Source organism: Cervus canadensis, chromosome 21 (assembly GCF_019320065.1).
Source record: "Cervus canadensis isolate Bull #8, Minnesota chromosome 21, ASM1932006v1, whole genome shotgun sequence".
Classification (NCBI taxonomy): Eukaryota; Metazoa; Chordata; class Mammalia; order Artiodactyla; family Cervidae; genus Cervus; species Cervus canadensis.
The window spans coordinates 32,550,780-32,573,150 of NC_057406.1; the positions used below are offsets into that span (position 1 = coordinate 32,550,780).

The 22,371-nt window shown below is 34.5% G+C and overlaps 1 protein-coding gene across 17 annotated transcripts in view; it reads right to left on the reverse strand.

Annotated features, from left to right (window-relative positions):
- Positions 1-22,371, reverse strand: part of SOX5 (SRY-box transcription factor 5) — a 1,099,609-nt gene that overhangs the window by 407,581 nt on the left and 669,657 nt on the right. The window contains exon 1 of one of the 17 annotated variants that reach the window (XM_043441167.1): positions 7,296-7,317. The exons of the other annotated variants lie outside the window; for them this stretch is intronic. The gene's annotated coding sequence lies outside the window, so the exon portion shown is untranslated. Of the gene's footprint in view, positions 1-7,295; positions 7,318-22,371 lie in introns of those variants that run through there. 17 annotated transcript variants of the gene reach the window in all.

The following is a 22,371-nucleotide window of genomic DNA, read 5'->3' on the forward strand; positions in this document are numbered from 1 at the left end:
TATCAGTACTGCAGCATTCTGCACTTTCAAATAATTTTACTTTCAAACTAAGTTAAATCACTATTGAGTGACCCAAGGGCTAGGCTAGCAGTCTTCCAACTACCAGTGTACCAAAACCTCACCCCATTGCTAGGAATTCAGAATATGGTTTTTGCTACATGAAATTTATTTCCAAACAGCTTACATCAAATAGATTCCTTCCACCCCTTAAGGGTTAACTGGACCCTCTTAGGATAAAGGAGAGTAGGACATGTTATTATAAGATTCAGTCATTCCAAAAGTTTCATTAAAAATTGCTGTTCACATAAACAATTTCCCCATTCTATAGTAGGACCTAAGAATTTCAGACCGAAAAAAAAAAAAAAAAAGGATTTTTATTGTAAAGAACCAATGTGGGACAGAGGCATACTGTATCACTGGACTTGATATACTAGCACTGTAAGAAACTCACGAGTTTAGCTTAGATTCATACCTAGAATTTTTTTATGACTATCTGATGTCCATAAGGCTATATCTTAAAGGATGATTTTTAACCTGAAAAATCTAGCTATGACAAGAGTAAAAAAAAAAGAAAACTAGTAAGAACTTTTCAATTTCTGTAACTAGCTACCAAAAGAGTTGATTAACACTGTTCTTTCCCTATAAATTATCATCAATAATTTCAGCCATACACATTCCCAAAATGACCATGTGGTTCACCTAAAATGCTTTGCTAATAAATGTTTTAAAGTAAGTGAATGTAACCACAAAAACTCAAGGAGGAAACAATTGAGTTAGAATGCTCCATCAATCATTTGGCAGAAGAAAACCAACAGAAAATGTGGAGTTCTAGTTAGATTTCTACTGGCTATCACCAAAAAGCAGACTGAAATAATAGCTACTTCAGACTGGAATGATATCAAGATATCTTCTGTGTGTGTTCAGTCCTGTTCGACTCTTTCTGACTCCATGGACTGTAACCCGCTAGGGTCCTCTGTCCATGGGATTTTCCAGGCAAAAATACTGGAGTGGGTTGCCATTTCCTGCTTCAGGGAATCTTCCTAACTCAGGGATCAAACCTGCGTCTCTTGCATTTTCTGCATTGGCAAGCAGATTCTTTACCACTGAGCCACCTGGGAAAGCCATCAAGATAGTTTAAACATCACCAATTACCTGCCATATGGACTATATCCCCTCAGCTCATGGAGTATTTAGAAACTACTCAGAATTATTAAGCACTGATGTCACAGTACTGTCAAGATATGTAAACTCTCTTTCATATTATGGGGTACTGTGAACAAATATAAAAAACAGTAAAGAATTATGTTCTAAGGGAAAGTACATTTAAATTATATTGCTTGTTGAACTTTAATATTAGCAATGTTGTTTTAATGACAAACACTGGGTAAAGTAGGTTTTCTAATAAATAATCCATGTAGACTTCCTGATTCTTGAAATCAGAGTATTATCAAGGAATGTATTATCAGAATTCCCACTTCTGTGTTAACACGGGCATCATTCCTGGAGTAATGACTAAAGTTCAGATTTTAAACATTTTTACCAACCCGGGTCACAATTTCTGCTTACGGGGATTTCTATCATGGATTTTTGAGTATCTAAAGAAATATTAACTTCTAAAATTTTATACATGGATTATTTTTGTGTGCTATTTATGGGCACATACAGCTCTCTATACAGATCAAAGAAAATTATTGAAAGGTAACCTTCTGCTGTGGCAGAAATAATTTTTGGATTTATATCATGTGGTTTTAGAGGACAGAGGCAGAACTATTCACTCATTTATTTAATATTTACTGAGTGTCTACTCCATGCCAGGGGCCCTATCTTGTGGAAGCTAGCATATAAACAGATAATTATAATGCTATATAATACACAAAAGATTTACAGTGATAGAATAAAAGAAGTATTAAAAGAAATTAAGAGAAAGTGCATTTAGGCTTAGTGTTAAAAGAACCTTCCAACTGTCAGAGTCAACCAAAAACGCTTGTCTCCTGGGATACTGAACATCACAATACTTTAAGTACCCAAACAGAAGACAGGTCGATCACATATCAGAAATGCGAGTGAGAGAATTCATGCATACCTCTAAAAGCCTGGACTAGTTGACTTTTATAGCTCCTTTGAAAACTAAGATCTTATTATTTTTAAAAAGAATGGGTATGGTTTGCTAATACTTATATTATGGTATATATTATGGTGAGCAGCAGAACTGAATCGGCCTAAGGTCAAATTAGAAAATAGTGGAAAATGGAAATTATAACAGTTTAAATAAGAAGTTTCATGAGAACCAATCGATTGGACATCTACTATGAAATTATGGATCATTCTTCATGACACAGTAACTAATAATGTGAATATTTTATAAAATACACAAATTATATAAATGTTTTATTAATACTTAAAACATGAAAATGCAAAACATTTGAAAATATTTAAAAGTAGTTTTAAAGACAATAGCACCAAACTGGTAATAAGTAATATAAGTTACATTGTAAGACTGATAGTGGACTTAAAATGATTAATCTTTCTTCATTCTTCTTTCTAGTCATTAGCATGTATTTAGGTTTAATATAAATATAGACAGATGATGAGTACATTTTATATTTACTAACAATACAACCATAGTAATTTCCTTGACTTTCTGTTTTCCCATTTGTAACAATTTTTAGGGTCTTTTATGGAATATTTTTCACTTAAAGTACTTTAAAGCATATGGTTCCAAGAGACGTTTAATTTGAGGTAAAATGGGCATACAATTTTAACATCTTATTTCCCTCCAAGTGTCATGTAATCTACTACAAAGAACTAATAGTAAGTCTTAAATTACAAGTTAAAAAACCTGAAGCTAGTAATGATTCTTTCAAGAAGGAAATGACAACCCAGTCCAGTATTCTTGCCTGGGAAATCCCATAGACAGAAGAGCCTGGCAGGCTGTAGTCCATGGGATCGTAACAGAGTCAAACATGACTTAGCAACTAAACAACAACAAAAAGTAATCAACAGTATCTTAGGATCAATCAAAAACTCAGAATAAAAATTGTACCTTACAACTCATTTCAGGTAATGAATCTGGTTCTTTTTGGCTAAGCATATTCCTAGGTGTAAGCATATGGTACATACTAATGTTCAGCTCTATCTGATCACAGTTTTCAAATGTTTTATCTTCATAAAGTGAAGTCGCTCAGTTGTGTCCGACTCTTTGTGACCCCATGGACTGTAGCTCACCAGACTCCTCTGTTCATGGGATTCTCCAGGCAAGAATACCGGAGTGGGTTACCATTTCCTTCTGCAGGAAGGAATCTTCCCAACCCAGGGAACAAACCCAGGTCTCCTGGACTGAAGGCAGACTCTTTAATGCTCCCTAAATCATCAATTAAATATTTTGCCTAAATTCAACATTATTTAAAAAACTTGATTAAAAATCAGGATGCACTACAGGATGCCACAAAGCTCCAGAGAATTAAAGGGCCCGAGACAGGCAGTATCACTGAGCAAAGACTGTGCAAATGCCTGCACCGCGTGGGATCCTGGCCACAGGAAGATGGTGGCCGTCTGCGGGGCATAGGCCCACACTAGAGTCGTGGCTGTGACCTTGCTCAGGCTCGCAGTTTTCAGGGGAGACTTTTGGCTCAACATTGTCAAAACATCTAATAAAGAGGAAAGCCCCCAGATCTGGAATTTTAGAAGAAATCTCCAAAATTTTAATGTTAGTAAAATCAACAGAAAAGCAACACACACTACAGCCAGTCTATCCGTTTGTGACGTTTGCTTTAACGTGAGTCTAAAGTGAACAGAGTATCTGATATGAGAAGGATCCCAGAATATGTCAGTGTTGCTGTCACTTTAGCTATGGTTCTTTCACGGAAATGTGGCAGAAACAAAATGGACCTAACACGTCACACAAAATGAAATGACTCTCTGTTATTCTATCTACCTAATTACCAATCTCCCAATGTACCTGACTATCTAATCTTTGTCCCTGTAGAAGCAGGCACGAATCCTCTCCCTATTTATGGCTAAGGAAGCCAAGGGACAGAGGTGAAGCGACTTGTCCAAAGTTGCATAATTAGTAGGCGTCGGAGCAGAATTCAATTCTGAGTTTTTGGTCCCAGAGCCCGTGCTTTTAAACACTACATTATTTCTACTGCCGATTTCTATGACATGGCTTAAATACACAAACTTTCACAAAAAACAAACCTACCCAAAAAATGACATATCTTCTGGCAAATGTATTTGTACCACTTATGAATGAGTAAGACAGTCTGGAAAATTAGATTCCAAAATGCTGAAACCCTGGGATAATTTGGATGGTTTATTATAATATTTGACATTAAAACTGTCCCAGAAAAGCCCATACACGATTAATAGACTCTCTTATAAATCTAATGTATTGTCTGTAGCCCCATTGCCAAATATTGGCATTTATTTAATCAGCACCCTTTTTGCCCAAAGGTCTATTCACTTAAGGCATTTTCTCTTTTCTGAAAGTTTTTTCTTATTTTTGCTGCAAAACAAAGAAAAAAAAAGGCTATAAAAGCGCTAATTGTAATACATTTCCAAACAGAAATATTCTAATATAATAAAATTATTTTACCACAGTGATAGAAAAGAAGCCTTATTTCCAATAATTTGCCACTTAATTTTCATCTGCCTGAGGTACAATTCCCTGATATCCATATGTTCCTTGTATTTCAGTTGAAGGTGATCTTCAGGGTACATTCCAAGACTTTAAGACTGTCTAGTCTGATCTTTAAAGGACTCAGGTAGCCTAGTCAGGTAATTCTTTAAATTAGTAATAAACTAGTTCTAAGAAACAAAATTCTCAGCATGGATCAATAACACTGCTGCTTCCGGCATCCTATTTCCCATTTTGATTTAGATCTTAGTTGACTACACGAATCAAAACATTGATGGAGATGAATCGGAAGGAGAAGCTTCTTGATATTTTTTCCATGAAATCATCTCATGAAGAGCCAAAAGAAAACGTGAATGCCACTAGTTTGATCCTATTCTTTAAGAGATATCCCTGTCATAAACTGTCTATAAATTGGAGACGATAAGTATATTAGTGGACAAATCTGAAAAAAAAATTTTTTTTCACCTAGACTTAAATGTCCATATTAACTTTGAGGGACTCAGAATAAACAATTTGTAAAGGGTATGTACTTCAGCATGATTCAAAAAAAAAGCATCTCGTTCATTAAGATGGGGTCTATAAACAATGCTGATAAAGGCTAACAGCATGTGTTGTAAAAATAATATATTAAAAAGATTAAAGAGATAACTAGGTAGAACTACTATTTAGACTGACAACTTTATGAAGACAGAGACCATGTATATTTTCTTCTTGCTGTGCACCTTGGGCTAATAACAGTGTCTGACACATAAAATAATTTTTGACTGTCCAAATACATGCATGACTCTTCCTTCTACATTGTGTAAACAATTACTGGTACACCATCCACCTAATATACCCTTTCAAAGGGAACTAACTTAAAATTGGCTCTGTACTGCCAAAGAAGCCTAATAAAGAAGTCCAAAAATAATCAACAGGAGCAGTGAATCAATCAGAGGAGGTCTGATCGTGATTAAATAAGAACATTTTAAAAAACCTCAAATTTCCGTTCATAAGTAGAATTTAAAGCAGCTGTTCACCACTGGCACACCACTAGCACAATGTCTGCCCTAAGAACCAAAAAAGAAAAAAAAAGAGAAAAAAAGAAAACAATGCGAATCACAGCAGCAGTGAAACTATGGCTCCAAGACCTCAAAGTTGATATGACCTTTAAAAAAAAAAAAAAAAAAGTAAAAATCCCACAGGGACAATTTTACATTTTCATATTGCACTGCAGACAAAAAGAATCTGGTTTTCCAATGCTGGGGCCTCTGTTTTTAAACATGAAGCAGAGGTGTTTCCCTTAGAAGCAAAGGTCTTAGGGGACATGTCTGTCACAGCAGTTATTTTCTGTTTCACTTGTTGGCAAACTTACATTTCAAAACAACAACAAAAACGAGCCTCCCCAGCTCCCTGTAAACCAAGGAGGTAGAAACAAAAAATATTTCAAAGCAAGAAAGCAAACAGACTGTGAGGACTGAAACTCAGACCAAAGGCATCTGCTCTCCAACTCCCACTTCCCACAAGCACCCAGCCTTCTTACAATCTTACAGATTTTCCTAAGAGATGTTGCCATTTTAGCTTTGTTTTTCCCTAAGTTCTGGCAATACCCATCACTGCAGGCAAGGCAGCAAAGCCACTAGCAGAATCCAAACCGGAAAACAGAAAAGCTGTTCTGTCTTTTCTTCCTTGCCACTCCATTACTAATTTATTTTTTCCAAAGTAAAACTCCTTCATTCTATCCAAAACAGCAATCGCTGACTTCCAGCACATTAACAATTATTTCATTAAGGGCAAGGAGCACAGAAATGATTATAGTTTGCATTTATAGTTTGCAGGGCAAAAAAAAAAAGAAAAAGAAAAAAATGGACTAGTAGGCAATACCAGACCCTTTCTCCTTGAGCCCACCCTTTTCTCAGAGAGGAATAATCCTATAAACTAGCTACTATGTTCCTCCTTTAAAAAGACCAAAGCTACCTTTGTTTTCACTCCTTTCTAGTATACCTTCTTCTGAATCCCACCCAGTGTGGGGGTTGCCAACACAGTTTCCTATTCAGTCTTGATTAAAAAACAAACAAATAAATAAATAAAAGGAAAAAAGAAGAAGAAAGATAAAAAAAAATAACAAGACAAAATGTCTAATGCCATGCTGCCATGAATAATCAATCCAGAATTTAAAATACAAGAATATTACCAAGATTCCTCAAAAGATACTTGTTTTGAAACTACCTACACACAGTGCTTATGTATTTTCCCTTTAAATTTAGAACAACCCACAAAATAAACCTAGGGTTTTGTGTCCAAAGAGAAAAAAAAAAAAAACCAACTTCTGTTTTGTATGAGTACAAAGAGAAAAGGAAATCCGGCTGCATTCATGGGTCACTTGTGCTTTATGTATATTTCTCCAATTTATTACATTCAGCTTCATATATATAGTGGAAGTTCAAACCAGTCTGTAGATGATGATATTGATATTTCAGAGAAAGTCAGATGCTACCGACAAATGATGGTTTCTGCAGTATTCATATGTTACTGTGTCACATAGACTCCACCATATTCAATGGCCATAAAATCTATCCTGTTTGAAAATTCAATCCAACTCAACAAGCATTTCTTGAGTGTTGATACTATGTTTGGTGTAAGGAAATAAAGATGATTAAATCGTAGCTGATGTACTCACAGTCTAGTGACGTCACAATCTGGTAAGAAGACACAGCTGTGGGAAATACTGTAAACAGATGTAGAAAGAAGATCCCATGAAAGTCATGGAGGAAGTAAATAACTTTCTCAGTCAGTCAAGAGAGGCATCAGAAAGCAGCTAACATCTAAAGAGATAATTAAAGGACGAGATGATAACAGTGACACACACAGGCACACAAGAAAGAAAAGCACAGAAGTGTAGAGTGACAGAGAGTGCCCAGAGATAAGGGTGGAGGTGGGAATCAACACCTAAGTAACTAGGTAAGTGGTGGAGTAGGCGTCCCTGCGGCTCAGACAGTGAAGAATCTGCCTGCGACACGGGAGACCCAGGTCTGATCCTTGGGTCAGGAAGATCTCCTGGAGAAAGGAATGGCAAGCCACTCCAGTACTCTTGTCCAGAGAATCCCATGGACAGAGCCTGGTGGGCTACAGTCCACGGGGTCACAAAGAGTCAGACACAGCTAAGCGACCGACACACCAAGTGACTCAACAACAGCAAAATAGCCAGGACGTCTGATTAAGGTCGAATTATTTAATGGACATCCCCTGAATGCCAACAAAGTACCTGCGTTTTTAGTATGAGTATGCTGCAGAGTTATCAGAAGTTATTAAATTAAGAAGCAAATGCCCCCAAAATATGCTAACAATAAGCCCAACATGCAATTCCTGCTCCAAGCTCAAAAATGAACTTTTCCATTGCCTACTAGCCAATCCTATTGTTTGGGACCCTCCACAGGTTGTCCCCAGCTTATGTATTTTATACTTTATGTTTTAGTCGCAGAAGATGCTTGTAAGTCCACAGCTGAGCATGATTACACAGTCTGGTTCATGCCAGAGCTCAATCTTGCAACCCTAGGCCAGGGGCTCCAAGAGCTTATACAACCGGCCTCCAGACCAGTTCAGAAGTCAGCACCTTTATGAAACTTTCTTCTGATTTTCTGGTTTGAATTTATTTTTCCCTACTTTGAGCTCCAGGCAATTATATGAGGATCTATTGTAGTTGCTTTATTCTTTATTTTTGTGATGTTTACATGAACTTTTCTACCATCCAAATGAAGGCTGTTGAGGGAGATTATTTCCCCCAGTGAGTGATAGTCACTCAGTCATGTCCAACTCTCTGTGACCCCATGGACTGTAGCCTGCCAGGCTCCTCTGTCCATGGGATTCTCCAGGCAAGAATGCTGGAATGGCCTGCCATTTCCTTCTCCAATATTTCTCTGAAATGCCAATTAAAAAGGCGCTGGTTACAGAATATGTTTGATGAATATTTATTGAACTGTACCCAGATAATTTAGGTGTGTTTGTATTTTTTAATGATCATAAAAATTTATAAAGGTAGCAGAAATATCAAACTTATGGTATGAATTTAACATCAAAGATGAAACACATGAAGCATGTCATATCAGTGTTTCTGTGTAATTAGATATACTACACAATCATTGCTTTCTTAGCCTCTAGAACTTGTGGCAAGCCTTCCTGGATTTTTCTTCCCAGAATCAGAATTTAACATAAAAAAATCATATGAAAGACAATATGTAGAATAAAATATTTGAAGCTAAAAATACAAATCTTATATAAGTTGACAAATTAAGGTGAACTTTTACCGAACACACCAAAAGTACTGAGGTAATGCTTTCTTCTCTATCAGAAGTTCCTCAGTTATGAGTAAAAACGATTCATGTTTATATCAGGTGCAATGGAGAAATATTACAACATTTGTAAGGTCCAGAACTAACAGGCTATCCATAACCTAACCTTTCAATTGATATAATCTTAAAGGATAAGTGAATATTTGCTATACTGTTAAATATAAAGGGGAAAAATTGAAAAAAAAACATGTATCAAGGAATTCACAAAATGTTTATACCAGAAAGATTTGTTAAAGATATTTAAATTATTACTATTGACTTTAGGACATTTAATAATTGATACTACAATATGGTCATCATTTTCAACCTAACAAAAGCTTGGTTAAACTCATATTTTTAAATTCATATAGTTTCAATTTTATATTTTTTAAATCCTTGTCTCATGAAAAAAATAGAAAACTCATGTATCATATCAATAAATTATCACAAACATGTTATCAATGATTTGAATTTGTACAATTATCACAGCTATATACTGTTTTCATAATACAGCCACAAACTACAATTAGAACCTCACACACAGGCACAATACCTTGGCTCTTTGCTACAGGTAAAATTCAATGGAATTTCACATGCCAAAAATGCATAAAGTGCTTTAATAACTCTGTGTGTTATATCTGAATTAATTTACTGAGTAAATTCAATACTAGTGGAAAGCAAGTTCTACATTAGTGTGATTTTTATCATCTCCTTAATATTCAAATTATAGTAGAGTGGTTCATAGTTGGTCCCTGACATAATCTTCTCTAACACTCCTCTCTTATATAACAAGAAACACTTCACATGCAATCTCATAATATAATTGGTAATTTACTGATAGGTTCCATAAACATTTTCCTTTGAAAACTCCATCTCAAGATCCAGTTAAATATGAAGATGAATAGTAAATGTAAATGGTGAATAGTAATCTATACCTAGGAAAGTAATTACAGTGCTGTTTTTAAATCTTGAAATGTTCATAATCACATTACATTGTTTAAAAATCAATACTCAATGCCATACACCATTTTACCAAAATAAATGTTTTCATCCAATAATATTTTTAAGAAACAATATAAAACCCATTTCCTTATCCCAATTTTTTAATAAATAAATGCACTTTGAAAACAACCTGACAAACGATATACTTTTGTATGCTGCTCTGACAATACTATATGCAATATTTTATTTCTCTTAATCCTCACAATATGTGGTTACAAATGATAATTAAAATATCTCACTAGGGAGTATAGCATGGCATGAACCAAGTAGCATGGATGCTGGTTATCAATAACCTATATAGCCATACTGGAAATTATGGTATCATACTGGTATCAGCCCTGTAAGGTACTAGATGAGGATACAGATTCAGTAAGGATAAGAGGATACCAAAGTAATCAATATACATAATCAATGTAATATTTCCACAATACTAGGATGACTTGTAATAGCTAATCCATATTTATTTACTATCATATTTTTTACTTTATTGGATTTGATTGAATCTGGACTTGTATTCTTCAGCCTCACATTGATAGATTCTCTTTACATAGGCATTTTCAATAATGTATTCAGTGGTACACGTTCCAAGAAGTGAATAGGTGTTATTAAGAAAAAAGCTTCTCTCATCAAATAACTTAGAAGAAATCTACAGTAAAAAGTTTTCTTTCTTTTTCTTTATTGTAGGACCGGAGCCTATTATATATGCAGTGGAAGGGGAGAAAAAAAATAAGCTATGTTTTTCAGGCAAAGAGTCATCTATATGGGAAAAGTAAATATTATAAAGATATAAAATATTCTCAATTAACAGGTTTAATCTACTTTTGATCAATATCCCCATGTGGACAACTGAATTTTTAGATTATTTTCAGTCTATTCAAAATTCTATCCTTTTTTCTATAGTACTTCATTTCTTTGTTTCAAAGTGTTAGGTAGGAAGTTAGGCACGAGCAAGGAGGGGTGGTCTAGAGGAAAAGAACACCAACTGATCTCTAAACCCTACTGTGGACACACCTGGAGAGTTCACAGATATGCTACAAAAATAACCAGAGAGACTTTTTCAACTCCTGTTGCATGTGCCCTAGGCACACAGTGGATACAAACCAACCACAAGTTCTTCTCCAACTCTAGCACATACTCCCTTAATGCTCTGCAGTGTCCTCAAGTAACCTTAGGCAGCCAGGAGCCCATTAAGAGTTCATAAATATTACTTACATATATCTGATTATAACAGACTAAATCATGGGAAAGACATGCGCAATAGTGCCTGGTGTTATGTAACTTGCAACTGTCAATTAAAAGTCTCAGTCCACACCCACCTAGATGAATATGTAAAAGCCCTATTTTGCATGTGCCCAGACATGCCCCCTTTCCTGACTGGCCTTGAGCATACACCAATTTGCATTCTCTTTCCTGACTGGTATGGGTACAAGCCCTATTTTGTACAGGACAGAACCACGAAGAAATAGGAAGCATAAAAAGGGGCAGCCAAGAGGGATCATGGTCTCTCCTTTGGGGCTGGCCTGCTCCCACATCTCAGGAGTGTACTATACATGTCTGTTTAATAACAGTTCTAAAAACAATTTTTTTTTTTTTAATTTTTAAAAAGGTTCTGCTTGAGTGGTAACTGAACTGAAAAACTACTGTTGTTTCAAATCCTTGCTAGGATAAGACAAGAGCCGAGAAATCCTGCCTGCTTGAGCTGTAATTAGCCCATTATTCCAGTAAACTGATCCAACAGAAGCATTACCACATCCATTTCTGTCCTATCAAAAGAAGCATATTTTGGTGACCAATTTGAGTGTTTATAAAAAAAAAAGAAAGAAACGGTGTGAAAGAGAATAGTTAAGGCTGCCCACAAAATCTGCTTATCAGAAGCACAATTCTCAAAAACTTAGACTGGAAGGTTCACCAGCTTCAGAAGAGAAGGAGATGTCAAGAAGCCTGTTTCCAAGAGGACTTAATATGGATATGCATTCAGCAACAGGATAAAGAATTTCTTGTTACATGCCATGAAGGACCCCATGATTCTTTTCTATTATCTTTAGTACAAAAATTAAGAAGAAACAAAGGATCTAGCTCTACAAATAAAAATAAAATTAGAATAGTCCTAATTAATTTGAGAACCTGATTTTTTAAAACTGGACATTCCCTGCTTTTCTTTTTCCAAAAGAACAGTAGTCTGGATTACATGTATCAACTATCTCAAAAAATTTTATTAGCAAAGTCCTTTTTCATTGTCCCTCACCATTATATCAAGTAATCAAATTCACCTCAAATAAGCTGTATAATCTCTTTGTTGAGGCTCTTGATTCTAAGATAACTTCTATATGTGAGAGAAAGCAGGGTTACTCTTTCCACTGGAAGTATATCACTTCAGTGAAGAATTCATGGTATTTTACAAAAGGCACTCCCTCTCATTTTTCATTGCTTTCTTTGTCTCCAAGTCCTCACCTCCCTCTCTCTGTCTTCTGCTAACTCTTGATCTGGCTCTAACTTTTTGGGCAGGCATACATGCATACTTGTATACCAGCACAGCTATAAAACCTAAGATCTGAGACAGTGTGCTTTTCCTAAGCAGTGGGAAATACTTCACCTGTTTAATGATGATGACCACTACAAAGAGTTATTTGAATTTTCCCATTTTAACTCACAGGCTATTTAGTACCTACAAATCAGTCTCTATCATTGTTTAATAACAAGTTTTATCATCTGTATTTTGTTACAAAGAAAACTATAATGTAAAAATCTTTGACAAATAGGCAAAATAGTGCTTCTGTTCAATTTCACTTGATTTCACAAAGAAGCTCACCTTGAAATTTGTCTCCGAAAGGTTGTGACATTTTCCAGAACCTCAAGGATTCAGTGTGTATTAGATGGCCGTGGAATGCACTCCAAAATAACCACAGCATCAAGAAGCAGCTGGAGAGGATGGAACCAGGAACAGTCATGGAACTCCCCAGAGAAAATCCATTGGGGAAAAGAGGAAGGACACTGGGTTGGAGGATGACTCGGGAGAAATAGGAAAGCCTGAAGAGAAGCCAGATCAGTCCAGGAAAATACTGAGTGAAAAGCCAAGAAGTCTGAGTAGGGCCGGGCACCAGAGAAACACACAGCCAACATGCCGTGAGTCCTAGCAGCCAAGAAAACTGAGGTCTCAGAGATTCAATATCTATTAGCAGAGGCCTTTTTGAGCAGATATGTGGATTTTCTTTTCTGTCCTTAATGGAGCTCAGTACTTATGTGTGGCCAAGGAATTTTATGGGAAGTGATCAGCCATGTTTAACTGAAATAGAACTTTTTAATATCAAAGCTCTCCAACTGCCACTAGGAAGATGCATAAAACTTATTAGACATCTGAATTTATAAACTTCTTAAAAATATGTTTCTGCATTTTTATTCATCTCTAAGTCAACACAGGTAAAGTATGGAAAACATAAATGTAGTTTTATAAAGCAATATAAGCACTGTTCTTTGATTTTTCAATATTAATTCCATATGCAAAATAGTCATTGATAAATAAGGAAGTTAATGTTGGCTGCTCATGGATACAGTAAAACAGCCTTTTCCTTTGCCTGAATTTCAATGAAAGAAATATGGCTATCCTTCTGACAATGATCTTTATGCATCTCAGGTCTTGTATCTAATAAAAGTTGTAAGCAAGAACTAATAAGTAAAAATTTGGACACTTAAAAATCAGAAACTCCAAAGAAAATTATCTATCATATAAATGTCTTAATTTCTATCACCCACTACTACATTAAATAACCTATTCATTATTACTTACTCATTTATGTAAATAAATGCAATTATGAAAATATTTAATCAAAATTAGAACTGATTGAGTTTTTTGATATCTTTTGAATCTACCTTCTAAAAAATAAATGTGGAAAACCTTAACATGAACAATGTATTTCCAAGAGATGTATTGTAGAAATTCAAAATGAAACAACAGAGAATTTGATACAACCCTCCAGAGTGCAGCTTCTTAGATACTGTGGCACATTTTCCTCAAAATATGGATTATTCTCACCTGAAAATTTGTAAAATCAACAAACTAATACAAAAATCTTACAAAAATCATATAAAATTATGTTAAAAGGAAAGTTATATATGACATGATATAAATGAAATAAAAAAGGTCAGAAGCAAATGTATCATTGAAAAATGTTAAAGTAATAAATGTTGCTCCTTTATCTCCTACCCTTAACACTCTTTCCTTAATTAAAAAAAGTTCAAATTTTTTATTGTGCGCTGAATTATGCTGAGTAGCCAATCAAATAATTAAGGGGTCTTCAAAGTATGCATCAATGTTCACAGGTCATGGTGCAGCCTTTATCTGATCATTTTACAATGAATAACCAATATAGAAAAAGTGAAATTAAAGAACAGTGTGAAAGAAAAAGAAATTTTCCAAAAAAACAGAATCCAACTGATCACACTAAGGTCACAACAGAGAATATAATTAAACAGCATATGTCATGATAACTATACTTGCACATTTTTTAAAATTTGTATGAACCTGTTTTCACCTGAGGATATATAATAACTTTGAAACAATTTTTAGAAATACTATTGTTTTGAGCCCTAACATAACATGACAGCTTGTACTGAAGCAAATGAAAATGGTACATTTAGACATTCTACAGTTAAAAAAAAAAAAAGCACTTAAGTTTATCAGACTCCATCAATTAGCAGAGAATAATAACAGTTTCATGAGAGTAAATCATTCTTTAGTATTTCCATTTAATAAAAACCAACAATCAACAGGCTGTTCACAACCAAAACTTCTCCACAATTTCTCCACTCATCCTCATTCTAACCACACAAAGTCTCTTTTCAAGTCAAACCATCCATTCTGGAGCTCTGTTTCTTACCCCTCACAAACCTTAGTGGAATGAAGGGCATTAAAAGTAAGTAAACAACCAATAAATGTAACTATGTTACTGAGTCATGTGGGGAGAGGGCAACCTGCAGAGAAAATAGCTAAGTTGTTCACATTGGTAAAGCCGACTTTGTTCCACAAACTTTCCAAGAACACTGGTAGAATGCTTCATTTTTAATTCATTCAAACCCTTTAAAAATTTACCTGACAGCAGTAATTTGACTAGGTTATTTTTTGCCCTCACAAAATGCCATTTTTATTAATACAACAAGGACAAATATAAAAATGTTTGGCTTGATATTCTGACATGTTTTGAAGATCAGACTACTATAAACCTACAAAATAAAGCTCTGTAACTATTTATAGGGGAAGGAGAATAAAAACTGAAAGAAATCAGCAACACGGGATCCTGGCGCAGTCCCTCCCAAGGAGTAATTTCAAGCATTTCAGTTGATATACTAATGTCTATCAGGACTTTATATAAACTGAAACCTGTGATAATTAATATAAGCCAACATTTACGGGGTACTTAGAATGTCAAAATGACAGGTCTGAGTTGTCCTTGAATCATCACTTTTAATCTTCAGAACACCTCTATGAAGTAGGTACTGTTCCTAGGTTCACTCAACAAATGAAGAAACTGAGGCAGGCACAGACAGGCTAAACAACTTACCCAAGGGTATGTATTTTGATTAAGGTTGAACCAGGCTTGTAAACTAGGCTATCTTATTCCAGAGCCACACTAATGACCTATATAACTGCCTAGGTCTGGAATATTCTACCATTCTCCAACTTCACTTCTCATTCCTCAAAAAGGCTCTAACACACAGACCGGAATTAATGCCCCACAACGTGTACTTTCTTCTCCACTCACAATGTTTGCCTTTATTTACTGCAACTGCTTGAAGCCTGTTTCCCTATCAGACACTAAGTTTGATGAGGACAAGAGTCATATATGCCCAGTTCATCATTAAATCTCCAAACCCAGAACTGTCTAGTATATATAAAATGTTCAATAAGTATTTCATGAAAGAATGCATATTTTACTGATTCTTTAAAAATCTGTTCTCTCAAGTGCCATTCAGAAATTACATAATCAACAATTTGCCACCAATAATAATAGCTAATATATATTCAGTGTTTGCTATTCTAGGTCCAATTAAAGCACTTTATATTCAATTACTTAACAGCATTTTTTTTTTACATAAGAGGAAAATGAAATTCAGAGAGGTTATTTAACTAGCTACATATCACACAGTCAGTGAAAAACAGCCAGGATCTGAACACAGGCATCTGACTCTACAGCTTGTGCTGTTGTTACTCTAGCTCTTGCTGTTGTTCAGTTACTAAGTTAGGTCCAACTCTTTGCAACCCCATGGATTGCAGCACACCAGGCTTCTCTGTCCATCATTATTTCCCTGAGTTTGCTCAAAGTTATGTCCACTGAGTCACTGATGCCATCCAACCATCTCATCCTCTGTCACCCGCTTCTCTTGCCCTCAATTTTTCCCAGCATCAGGGTCTTTTCCAGTGAGTGGGTTCTTCATGTCAAGTGGCCAAAGTATTGGAGTTTCAGCATCAGTCCTTCCAATGAATATTCAGGGTTGATTTCCTTTAGAATTGACTGGTTTAATACCCTTGCAGTCCAAGGGGCTCTCAAGAGTCTTCTCCAGCACCACAGTTCAAAATTTAGCATCAATTCTCCAGTGCTCAGCCTTCTTTATTGTCCAACTCTCACATTCAAACATGACTACTGGAAAAACCACAGCTTTGACTATACAGACCTTTTGTTGGCAAAGTGATGTCTCGGTTTTTTTAAACACTGTCTAGATTTGACATGGCTATTTTTCCAAGGAGCAAGTGTCTAAATAGGATGCAACTTCAAAATAGGAGTGATTTTCAAATTCTTAAACACTCTGCTTGAATAAATGCTTCATGTCATAAAGCAGCTAGAGTATTGGAAAATATTGCTAACAAAAAGATCTCTATTCCATAATCTTAACATTTATTAAGTAGCAGAGTTAAGCAAGAGAAGTTCATACTTATTTTTTATATGTTAGAAACTTTAAAAAAGATCATTTCTGATTTTCAAGATGTGGGAATGGTGAATGAAGAATGAGGAAAAGACCTGAATTTGTTTTGACTTCTAGCATTATTTTCATAAAGAGGGAACACTGTGGTTATAAATTCCAGGCTAGCAAAATATACTTTTATGGTGCTATTACAAAGATTTGTAATCAATATTTTTAAATTATTACCTGAAAAAATTTGGGTATTTATGGGCATCTTCAGAGTAGACTTTATGGATAAGTCGTCATGGTCTCTTGGATTAAGGAGGTCCTATTTTCTCAACTAGTACCAACAAACACCAAACTCTCTACAAGACAAATCACAGTGGCTTGGATAGCTTTCTGATGATAGAGGGCATCTCTTAAAATCTAAGCCAAGGGGAAAAAAAAAAGTCTCCATGAATTTGGTACAGAGAATTTGAACTTCAAGGTAGTTACTTCTAATACATCTAATTACAATCTTGTCTGATTTTTAAAAAGACAATGGTATAATACATATCTTTAAAATCTGTATGTAATCTGAATCTACTCATGATGACACAACCAGACAGATTCTGATTGTGAAATAACTATATGAGATTAAAATAATGTCAAGACAAAAGATAGCAGGATATTATTTACAATTAAAGGGCACCTAGAGAGATATGGCAAGAAAAGGCAATAACTGATGCTTGACTTGATCCTGGATTTAAAAAGAAAAAAAAAAAAAGAAAGCTTAAAAACAGCATTATTGAGACAATGAGAAAATATGGACCATGACCATGTCAAACAATATTACTATATTAATGTTACTTCTTGGATGTGCTGTTTATTGCTGTTATGTAGGAGAGTACCCTCATTCTTAACCACTATTAGCCTGCAACTTACTTTCTTTTCAAAAAAGAAAAAAAAAAAGCAACGGGGCCAGAAGTTAATAATTAGGGTGAAAGAATATGAATGTTCACTGTGTTACACATTCAACTTTTCCATAGATTTGGAGTTTTCTGAAGTAAAGGAAAATATTAAGAAGAATTCTGTATCTGTTAATAATTGTGATTTTTTTTTTTTTTAGATTATCAGGTTATTTTCTTTTGCAAGAAATTTTCAAAAAGATTTGTAAAATCAAAAATTGCCAGGTTTTATGAGTTAGATTTGACATTGTAAGCTATAAGTGCCTAGGTGTTGTCATAAATAGCAGCTTTGAAACAGTTATACCTAAACAAAAACCATCAGTTTGGGAAATACTTTAGCTTTCAAAGGAAAAAAAAAAATCAGTGCTTTTAAATGATACTCTTTTATCGATAAAGTAATAAACTGTGGACTGCTTGTTAATCCTGCTCTTGCCACTCCTGCTCATTCATTTATTCACACTGGTGTGTACTTTCATGTTACCAAATTATTCACATACTAAATATTCACCAAATATTTTAAAATGAATAAATTAAGATGGGAATGTTTGTGTCTACATCATTCTAAATGTAGATGTACTACTAAATCATATGAAAGCATATAAAATCAACTGTTAATTTTTTCACTTATAATTTGGGGTAATTTTTAAAGTGAAATCAACCTAGAGGGCCCAATGAGATGCCGGATTGTTCAAAATGTGCAAACAAAACAGTTATCACAGTGGACAATCATAACAGATAGCCTTAACAAGCTTCAAATGAAGATAGCCACTAATGGTGTACTATACCAAACTCTGTGATCTCGATATGATGCTCTGCAGGTACTTGAGCAGATCCAAAAAGTGTTTCCTGAGGAAACTTCTTGCTTTGTCTCTACATAGTCTTAAATCTAGAGTCAATTTAAGGACAGAGGTGGGAGTGCCCTCAATATAGGCAAGAATACAACTCAGTCAAGAAGTGATTGTTCCTCATCTCTTAGCAACAGCCTGGATGTAACAACTGTTATTTAAAGGAGATAGTTTAAGGGACATGTTAGCCTTTTCTTAGATCTCTGCCAGTATCCTTTCACCAGGAAATCTACATACCTGGCAAACATTAGTTTAGCTACTTATAGAAATGCCTTCCTTCACTTAAGTTAGTTATCATTCAACATTCTTTCTCTTATCTAGTCTCTACTAAAAATGGCAATGTGAAGAATGCCTTATGAATCTTCTGCAGTATTTCTATTGAAAACAATTTAAGAATTCATAAATTACTCCCTTAGACATCAGGGTCCCCTAAAACAATTGAGATTACTGATTAAATGGTAAGCTTTTATTCTTATCAAAATATGATAACCATAAACCTCATAACTGTCAGGAAACACAGAGCTAGTCTTAAACAAGATTTTAGTATTATTTCTCTTTCCTAGTTTATGTCTATACATATACACACACTTTATAAAATGTATATATACATACTGTGTATAATATATGCATTATATGCAATTGTATAAAATGTGTATAATACATTCTATATAAAACATATTTGTATAATATGTAAAATATAAGTGATTCTATGATGTGAATATTTTATTTTTTAATATTTTAATCCATTTAGGAAGTACCTGAAGTTCTAATAAATCCTATACAAACCACTGGCTTCAGAATTATTTACTAAGTACTTAATATTTATGTTTTAGTATGCTATCTGATGTCATTTGCCATATTATTTGAAATGTTCTTGGAATTCCTTCTATATGATTAAAATGTGTTTGAAGAAATAATAATCACTACTTGAGCAAGCCAAATTACATATGTTTTCTTTAATATTTAAGCAGCAAAATGACCTAAATGGTGGAATTATCATAATCTCCATTTCACAGATAAAGAAATTAAGGCATGCAGAGTTTATGTCATTTGCAAAAGTCACATGGCTAATAAGTGGTGAAGTTGCAGAATAAATTTTAGCAGTCTAATTCCAAGGACTACCAGTAACTAGAGCTAATAAGTACTGGGAAATCAGAGAGCGCCAAAAACCATAGCCATAACTACATATGGAAAAAACACTGAAAAGATCCAACACATAAAGCAGAGATCCATGGAACAACTCAAGTCTATATTATCATATATAAATTTAATAGTGAAACTGGAAAATCTGTGTAGTAAAACCACAAGGTTCATCTCCATTCCCAAATGCCTTGTTATTCCTAGGAATTTGTAATTTTTTTAACTGTCACATACCTGGTTGAGTTTTCTACTCAAAATTACCAATACTTCTGCCTGCTACCCAATAAAATCAGTATAGGTCATAGCTACAAGTTAGATCAAAGGATCAATATCATATTAACTATTTACCAATTCATCACAAATTTCCATATAAAATCACCATATAAGATGTGAACACTGACATACTTAAAAATTACAGTAAAGAAGCTTGCTGCCCAATTAAGATAGCAAAAACTAATCAGATATACTTTCTGAATGAAGGCACTGCCTGTCCATAAAGACATATGCAGTATGTAGTCCACTGTAAAGGATTTGAGAAAGAGATATTTGAGAAATTTTATATGGTTACACTTCTCACAGTAAGGAATTTCCCACTATAATGTGCACTGAAAATTGGTATCTCTCAAAAATAGTTCCAGGGAACCTTTACCAAGAAACCCTTTATTTAATTGTCCAGATGTCTGGATTTCACCACCTAGCACTTTGTGCCATGAATGAATCCATCCCGAGAGGAAAAATTAGAAGTCTAATCACAATGATTATATGTTATTTATTTACAGTGTCTGCAATTTTGTGAGTTACTCAGCAACTACAATGATTCCTGGCAAAATAGGTACATGAAATACATTTGTTCAATGAATAAAGACATTTCTGACAGTAAAATAAATGATAATTATAAAGTTATGGAAGTGGTTTATTATCAAGATCAGTACTACACTTTCATGGTTGAAAGTGAGGTCTTTGGAGCTGGACTGTTTCAGTTGGTACCCCAGTTCTGCCACTTATTACCTGTGCTAAATTAGGCAACTCTCTCTGTTTCATCTTCTTCATTCATGAAATAGAGATAAGATTTTTGTGAGGCTGTCTGGGCACACACTGAATGTTACTGTTATCTTTATAGATAAAGAACTTGGATAACATCTTGAGGATCAAGTTTAGACACTGTGTGAAGTATTAGCTGGGATGCAAAAAGAGAAGGTATTCCTACTTACCACAAAAATCTTTACATCCTGTGAAGAAATTACAGACATATTGCATTTCATAAAAGTAAATAAACCTGTACCTTTCAAACATATAATCTCCAAAATAATCCAAACAATTCCTAGGCAAACATCTTCTTTTCCATTGTAACGCCACAGAAGTTTGGAGAAACTGACAATATTCACGGGGTAAATGATATAATCATCTATGAAAGTTAGTGTTACTATCAGGGCTTTTTTAAAGTCATAAAATTTCACCTTCTTGAAGAAAGCTAAGAAGGAAGACTGTTAATAAAAACTTAAATCTTTCTGATGCACTACCACACTTTCAAGCTGTTAACTACTGAAATCTAGACAGAGGCAGACGCTTTAATTTCCCTCCCTCCACAGAAAGGCATAAAACAGCATCTTTCAATAGGAATATAATGTAAGCTACAAATATGAGCCACATATTTAATCTGAAATTTTCAAGTTGCCACACTAAAAAAGTAAAAAAGAAACAGGTGAAAATACTTTAATCATTTTATTTAAGCCAACCTATCCAAGTGTTATCATTTCAATACATAATGAATATTTAAGAAATCTTAGTAAGGTATTTTACATCCTTTCATTCAAACCAAGTCTTCAAAACACCAGTGTGGATCTTGTACTTACAGCAAATCCCAATTCAGATCAGCCTCATATCAAGCGCTCAATGGTAGCATGTGGCTAGTGGCTACCATAATGGAAAGCACAGGTACATATGGATTCTGAGAACATTTCTTTACACTTTTCACTAAATTACATATTTCTTCTGCAAGAGCTAAAAGGGTCTCAATATATCTATGCTAATTCATACAGTGTAGACAAATCAGTAAGCTAACACATTCTATGAACTCAATTTTCCATATGTTTACAATATAAAATACATTTCAGATAAGGAAAATACAGTAGGTCAAATGACTTAAGTCAAAAACTCATTTTTTGCTTACTACATCCTAAGTACCAGACAATAACATCTCTTGCCTGCAACTCTAGAAATGTATAAACTTCCAGTATATAAAATTCGCCAATATCATTTTAGTGAGAATTTCTCCCATACCTTTAAAGTAAATGAAATGGGTCAAACAATTAGATTTTGCTTATAGTCTGCTGTCTGTAGTATGATTTTCCCTTACTGAACTAGTGATGAAATAGCACCGGTCTGATTTAATACTATAAATTCAGAACAAATGGGAAAGCATTAAAATCAGAAGTGCTTCTGGACCATTAACTTCCATGCTGATTTGACATGCACCACAGTGTTCAGGCAACAGACTCAGGAATATAACCTATTCCTAAAGCAAACAGTATTTTATCTGATAACCATCTGGGGTTCTCCTCCTAAGGGCCACTTGCATAGGGCTGTTTGGCATATTTTAA